The sequence below is a fragment of the Capsicum annuum genome, chromosome 10, assembly GCF_002878395.1.
Source record: "Capsicum annuum cultivar UCD-10X-F1 chromosome 10, UCD10Xv1.1, whole genome shotgun sequence".
NCBI classification, from domain to species: domain Eukaryota; kingdom Viridiplantae; phylum Streptophyta; class Magnoliopsida; order Solanales; family Solanaceae; genus Capsicum; species Capsicum annuum.
Genome location: NC_061120.1, coordinates 78,655,376 through 78,661,477, shown reverse-complemented (window position 1 = coordinate 78,661,477; position 6,102 = coordinate 78,655,376). Strand labels below are relative to the sequence as shown.

Here is a 6,102-nt window from a genome sequence, read left to right as displayed (position 1 = left end):
TAGTTCGTCCGACTATGTTGTACGGAGCGGAGTGTTGGCCAGTTAAGACTTCCCATATCCAAAAGTTGATGGTAGCGGAAATGAGGATGTTGCGTTGGATGTGTGGTCTTACAAGGGCTGATAAGGTTAGGAATGAGATTATTCGGGAGAAGGTGAGAGTGATATTGGTGGAGGAAAAAATATGGGAAGTGAGGTTGAGTTGGTTTGGTCATGTGATGAGGAGGGGCACGGATACCCCAGTTCATAGGTGTGAGAGACTAACGTTAGATGGTTTTAAGCGGGGTAGGGGTAGACTGAAGAAATACTGGAGAGAAGTGATTAGACGTGACAAGGAGCAGTTACGTCTTACTGAGGACATGACGCTGGATAGGAAGGTTTGGAGGAAAAGCACTAGGATAGAGCGATAAGGTGGGCGGATGAACATAGTCCGTAGTTAGGAGGGTTTTGGTATCTTTTATTTGGTATTGTACATTACTTTTGTGGATATTGTATCTATGTAAGTTTTATCATGTTTCATGCTTTGAATATTTTTGTATATTGTCCTGTGTCTTGAGCCGAGGGTCTATCGGAAACAGCCTCTCTAATTCTTTAGAGGTAGTGGTATGGACTGCGTACATTCTACCCTCCCCAGACCCCACTAGGTGGGAATATACTGGGTTTGTTGTTGTTGTTGTTGTTATCATCAATGAACACTATGACAAACAAGTCTAGAAACTGACGAAAGACCCTATTCATTAGGTCCATGAAAGCTGCAGAAACATTAGTCATCCCGAAGGACATGACTAAGAATTCATAATGACCATATCTAGTTCGGAAAGCTGTTTTAGGAGAATGTCTGACTCCCTAACTTTCAACTGATGATATCCCGAACGAAGGTCTATTTTAGAAAAACACATAGCACCCTGAAGTTGATCAAAGAGGTCATCACTCCTAGGAAGAGGATATTTATTCTTAACAGTGACCTTATTCAGCTGACGGTAATCTATGCACATACGCAGGGAACCATCTTTCTTTCGCGTGAAGAGTACAGGTGCACCCCAGGGCGAAACACTAGGTCTGATAAAACCTTTATCTAGGAGATCTGCTAGCTGTTCTTTCAACTCTTTTAGCTCTGCAGGAGACATTCTATATGGCGAAATAGAAATAGGATGGGTATCTGGCAACACATCAATGCCAAAATCTATCTCCCTATCAGGCGGTATTCTTGGGAAATCATCTGGAAAGACTTTCGAGAATTCATTTACTACAGGGATAGACTGAAGAGGAAGACTTTTGGCATTAGAATCTTTAACCCAAATAAGATGAAACAAGCAACCCTTGGAAATAAGTTTACGGGCTCTGAGGTAAGATATGAAGTGCCCTCTAGGTGCTAAAGAGTGCCCTTCCCACTCTATTGTTGGATCATTTGGAAAAGAAAAGGTAAACTTTTGGGTTCTACAATCTAGTGTGGCATAACATCGATGGAGCCAGTCCATCCCTATGATAGCATCAAAAACAACCATATCAAGTTCTATGAGGTCTGCCATAATATCCCTACTAAGATTAGACATAACACAATTTTTATACACCCTCCTAGCCACAACCGAATCACCCACTAGAGTGGAAACAGAGAGGTTCAGCAATCACATCGGGCCCAAACCCAAAACCAACAGTCATATATGGGGTCACATAAGATAAGATAGACTCGGGATCAAGCAACACATATACATCATGGGAAAAGATTCGTAACGTATCGGTGACAACATCTGGTGAGGCTTCCGCCTCCTGGCGGTTGGTCAAAGCATATAACCGATTGCACCGCTCCTGACAGCTGATGTGGCGCCCTTCTGAGGCAGTGGTGGTGCGGAGGAATTTGCCTGAGATTTTGTCCCACCAACATTCTTCCTAGCAGACGGACAATCCCTCTGGAAGTGACCCGTCTGACCACAAGAATAACAAAAATGCGCCTAGCTGACACCTTCCCGGATGATGCCTACCACAAGTTTCGCACCGCAGATAAGGGCGGTACTGCTGAGCCACACTGCCCTGTGAGTGGGTATCCTGAGCCCTAGGTTTGCGACTAGTCTGAAAACTCTGAGATCGTCTATCAACGGGGGGTCTGGGCACTGGGGCGCTAGCTGCAGACTGTGCGTTACTCCAAAACTTCTTCTTTTGCCACTTACTGCCCCAGTTACCGCTCTGTGGTTGACTGTGGTTCTGATCCGCTGTTCTGGCTCTCTTTGCCTGCCTGTCTTTTTCTCTAGATTTGGCAATTTTCTTTTTCTTCTCTTCTACCTGCTGCATGTGGACTGACAGCCTAGCAAAGTCCATATCCCTATTTAGCATCGCCCCTTGGCATTCAAGAGCTAGATCATCGAAAAGGCCGGATGCAAACTTCCTCATCCGAGCTCTCATATTACTTGTCATTTCTGGTCCATAACGAGCCAGTTGGTTAAACTTCAGAGTGTACTCCTGGACACTTATTTTCCCCTGTTTAAGATTCATAAATTCCTCTGCCTTGGCTTCCCTCAACTCTAGAGAAAAGAACCGATCAAGAAAAACTTCCACAAATTCACCCCAAACTCTGGGCTAAAACTCTTACCCTTTGCCTCATCCCACTCATTATACCATTGGTTCGCTACATCTTTAAGTTGGTACGCTGCTAACTCAACCCTTTCCACCTGATCCAAAGGCATTACTCTAAAAATCTTCTCTATTTCGTCCACGAACTCCTGTGGGTCCTCGTCTACCTTAGTGCCCGAAAATTTGGGCGGGTTCATCCTCATAAACTGGCCTACCCTACTAGCCTCCGAAGTAATAGATGCAGACCCAGTATCCTCTGACCTCTAAGTCTGTGCGGCTACCAGCTGTGCAAGCATGTGAATGAATTGCCTAAATTCTACATTCGATATGTCCCTCTGAGAAGACTGAGGACGGTTAACATTTGTCCTTAGAGCTTGAGGAGGACTGGTCGAGACTGGAGGCACTCCCGGAGTAGAAACAGGTTTTGCGATGTGTGCTCTATTTCGGGTCCGCATCCCAGGGTAGGGCGGACTTCATCATCCTGAGTATCCTGCTTGTTGGAACGACGAGGAGGCATAACTGCTTACTGAAATATGATAGATCACTGATTAGGGGACAATTCTATCTCAGACTCTAAAGCACGAACTAAATCACAAAGAGAGGAAACATTCCTAAACACCCAGTAGCCTCTTGCTTATAAGTGTGGCGCGCTACAAACCCATAAATAAGACTCTACCCGACACAATTTCGCAGACACCTTAGGACCATGAACCGTGCTCTGATACCAAGTTTGTCACGACCCGAATAGGGCCTGGCCGTGACGGACATCCCGAACCATGAAGGACCAAAACGCCCTTCTCTATCTGGTAATCATGCACAACATTCATATAATAAAAGAAAATGCGGAAACATAATCTGCTACGGAAACATGGTCAATTCTGAATTCATCATAAGTATGGAAACTGTAAATCAACTACATCTAAATAACATCTGACTCAATCTGCGAAATCTGTACTACATGAAAATCTGACAGTAAGGCCCCCAGTAGACCAAAACCATATCTAATAATAGTTGTCTGAAAGTAAACAGGCCTTCTGGAATAAAGAAGGCTCACCAACTGGGCACTGCAACTCTGTCTGATAAAATCTATTGCTTTTCCGGACCCCTAGACTGAGCCTCAGAACCTGGAGGTAGGAGGGGGGGTCAATACAGATGTACTGGTACGCAAAGTAATCCAAAATAAAACTTTTATATATGTGAAATAGTGGAGAGCAATTTGTTAAAACGTCATGCATAAACAGTTCTCAAAACACATGGGCACTTTCTGAAAATCATAAGTCATTCTTGTCAATACACTGTCTGTTCTTTGTATTACTTCTGAGTTAGGTGGTACGCCCCTACAATTTTAAAATCCCACGGGTTGTATGGAATCCGCCATTGAATCGGTGGGAAAGACCCCAACCCGAGTGTGCCGCAAAGGTTGGAGTTTCTATTTCTGATACGCCACAAGGCACTAGGCCAGCGTAATATAATATACCCGGATCGGCAAATCACGATTTGGGGCACTGAGTTGTCTGAACTCATGCCTCCTTCAGGGAACCACCTAACGTATCTTTATGCCCAGTTTTAACCACTTCTAAACATACATCATTCTAAATCTTAAAATCTGAAAGTCTGATTTCAAGCATGCATTCTATTCTGTTCTGAATTATCATGGCATAATCTGAATTGGTGTCGTCACACCAAGACTTGCAAGTCCTATTTCTGAGCCATATTATAATAAGCATGATCTTTCATTAAAACATAGTTCAGACCACCCAAACATGCAAATAGTCCAAGAGATTTCATGTTCTGAAGCATAAATCAAAACTATGAAAAATCCTTTAAACATATGGTGGTCATGTGCTTTTGGAAAAATCATACACTCTTTCCTTATATGAATATTTTCAACATTTATCAACACAACTAACCTCTCTTTTGAAATCCAAATCTTAATCCAATCATAGCACAATTCAAGACATTTTAAACCATGCTTTTCAAGGATGCATTCAAAACATCTATAGCATATGATAAGTAAAGAAAAATCGAAACAAGAGAGGGATTTTACATAAGTCATGCTCTCAATTAAATCATCAACCTTAAAACACAAGCATACATATATATACAATTTCGAATCAATGTAGGGAAGGTCAAAAGACCAAAACAATACCGTCAAGATTTCTAAAACATGAATGTATTCATAAATCTGAAAACCCCTTTCTTAAAATCATAATTTCTATGCCCATGAGATTTTAGGAAAACCCCGCATACCTCTATTTCGAAGAATAATAAATGATTCTTGAAGCTTACGGATTGGGGATTCCAAATCTCTAATTGTCTTCAAAAACTCACGGTTGAATCTTGAGTTACGAGGATATTTAGTTTGAAACCCTAATGGAGTTTCTTGAGAGATTTTGATGAAAATAATCTTACTTTGGTGTTCTTGGGATTAAATCCCGTGTTAGAGATGATAAGGGGTTGGAGAAGTACCATTTTACCCTTAATGAGACGGAGTAAAAATATAAATGGTGCCCGATTTTATGGGCCACTGCGACGCGCCACTATCGCGGTGGCTCACTGAAAATTGATGAATGCGAAAATGGGATCCTCCGCGATGCGCCACTATCGCGAGGTTCCACTGGAATTTGACAATTGCTAATTAAACCATCTCCGCGACGCGCTAAACACCAAAATAACGATGTTTTACGACTAGCACATAAAATAGCCATAACTTCACCGAGTGTCCATTTTGGATGAATTTTATATCGACGGAAAGCTTATTCAGTCATCTACCTAATGAAAAGTTGAAATCTACGGAATTCCACAGGAAAATAAGTGTAAATCATTCTAGAAGCCAAAGTTTGACACTTTAGGGACAAAATTTAGCTAGGAAAAGTTTGGGGGCGTTACATTTATTAAACACGATTAAACAATCCATAAATCAGTTGCGCAAAATAGAAAGAGACAAGACATAATGAAGTAGAAGTAGAGCTTCAAATCAATGAACTCACTTTGATCAAGCGATCACGAACACTGTCAGCAGTAGAATAGTTCAGGCTTAAACTTGAAAGGAGAGAAATGAGGACTAAAATGAGCATGATACTTGATGTTAGATGTAATCTCAGTAGGTTCTTCAGAAAGTGGTTGAGCAATAGCTGGAATGCTCTCTTCCAGTAGTACTATTGGATTTTGCACTAGTTTCCATCACTCAACTTGGAAAACAAACCTATACAGTGAATTATTCAAAATGTGAATTCAGTTATATTTTACTGTTCAAAATAAACTGAATAAACAGAAGCCACCATAGAATAACTGAATAAAAATAAAGCCAACAATCAACTAAAGAGATAACAAAGATACCAAACAGACAGTATACCTTTTATTCAAAAACGGAATATATTGAGTGCCAAATTGTTAGCTGATAATAAAAGTAATAATAATACACAATTTGCAAGAGTATTCAAGAATATCTGGTCCACAACTGGAAGTGGAAGGTATTTTTAAATAGGAGAGAAAATAGTGATATAGAATACGCAAGGACGATATTTATTGTCTGTCAAT

At 41.2% G+C, this 6,102-nt stretch overlaps 1 long non-coding RNA gene across 1 annotated transcript; it reads right to left on the bottom strand.

The window, feature by feature from the left end:
* Positions 1-3,436: 3,436 nt before the first annotated feature.
* LOC107845205 lies at positions 3,437-6,060 on the bottom strand. The gene is made up of 3 exons (XR_001666740.2): positions 5,918-6,060; positions 5,553-5,767; positions 3,437-3,686 (listed from the first exon to the last, which is right to left on the bottom strand). It is a non-coding gene; the product is annotated as an uncharacterized LOC107845205 (long non-coding RNA).
* Between the last annotated feature and the right edge of the window lie 42 nt (positions 6,061-6,102).